General features: G+C 62.7%; 1 non-coding gene across 1 annotated transcript; it reads left to right on the top strand.

The window, feature by feature from the left end:
- The first annotated feature begins 221 nt into the window (after nt 1–221).
- TRNAM-CAU (transfer RNA methionine (anticodon CAU)) lies at nt 222–293 on the top strand. The gene has a single exon. It is a non-coding gene; the product is annotated as a tRNA-Met (tRNA).
- The last annotated feature ends 1,045 nt before the right edge of the window (nt 294–1,338 follow it).

Here is a 1,338-nt window from a genome sequence, read left to right as displayed (position 1 = left end):
ATTGTTTGACCAGAGGTTGCTCATAGACAATAGTCAAAGGAGAAAGAAATTGGGGAGAGTGTAAAGATGAAAAGGAGTCGTTAGATGAGATGGAAAGCAATTAAAAGCAGAAGGAAACTGAAAACAGAAGGAAAGCAATTAAGAAAGAAGAATTAAACCAAACTAGTTGGCAAGTTTATATAATTTATATAAAGAGGATTTTCAAAACCTGCTTCCTGCTAAGCAGAGTGGCGCAGCGGGAGCGTGCTGGGCCCATAACCCAGAGGTCGATGGATCGAAACCATCCTCTGCTAAATCAGGTCCCCTTTTTAACCCTAAGGTTGCACAACGTGTTCGCTGTTTTCCCCAATTCTACTCCACAGTCTTCTGTTTCCGTGCACGCGACCCTCCACGCCGGGCGCTCCTGGCTGTGACGCGGCTGGAGCTCGGGAGCCGCGGGGGAACCGCAGAGCCGGCCCCGCAGCGGCGGGGGCCCCGGGCCAGGGCTGCGCCCCGCGGGTCTGCGCTGCGCCTCAGCAGCCGGAGAGGAAGGGCCTTCGCGGAACGTGGGGCCGCAGGGGAGGGGAGGCGGGCGGAGGTGCGGGGACGGGGAGAAGGAAGGGGGCGCGGGGCGGGCGGGTGGAGGGGGAGCGCGAGGGGAGCGGCTCGAGGGACGTGGTCGCAGCTGAGAGCGCCCGCGGAGGGGGATGTCACCCCCCGCGGACCCCCCACCCCGGCCCTAAACACGCCGGGACACGCCAGTTAGAAAGCTCAGGAAACACTCCTGACGGCCCCGGCCTTGAACGTCCTGCTGTGCTGTTCCTCACGTCCGTCTCCTTTCCCCACCCTCGGAACCCCCTGAGTTTTCCCTTTGCTGGTTCCAGTCAGTCCTACGCTGGCCGCCTCTGCTCCTCAAATTCCTGAAAGAACCGGGCGTCCTGCCCTGGGCTCCCCCATGAGCGCTCGCCGTCTCCCCGGCCCCCCGCTCCGCCCTCCACCCCCTTTCCGCCCTCGCTGGCGCAGGTGACAAGGGTCCACATTGGAGCCCGCCCTTTCCAGGCCGGAGGTGCACGTCACGCCCCCGGCCAGCGCGCGCAGCCCCCTGCTTTTAAAGGAATAAACGCGGGCGGTCAGTGGTCTGCTGAGGGGTAACAGGCTCCAGTGCTCGGGCCACACTTCGGGAGGCCTCGAGGGTCCCTCGGGTCAGGGGCTTCTCGTCTCTCTGGAGACTCCTCCCTCGACGCGCCGTGAAGGACCCCGGCGAAGGCCGATGGCTCACTGGAGAAGAGCAGCCTGTCGGCCTGTTACCACCCGTGTGTGCTGAGGCTGCTCCACGCTGCACCAGACACGTCCAGAGCA

This window comes from Dasypus novemcinctus, chromosome 22, assembly GCF_030445035.2.
Source record: "Dasypus novemcinctus isolate mDasNov1 chromosome 22, mDasNov1.1.hap2, whole genome shotgun sequence".
In the NCBI taxonomy this organism is placed as follows: Eukaryota; Metazoa; Chordata; class Mammalia; order Cingulata; family Dasypodidae; genus Dasypus; species Dasypus novemcinctus.
Note: the sequence above shows the minus strand (reverse complement) of the source record. Positions and strands in the feature narration are given on the sequence as shown.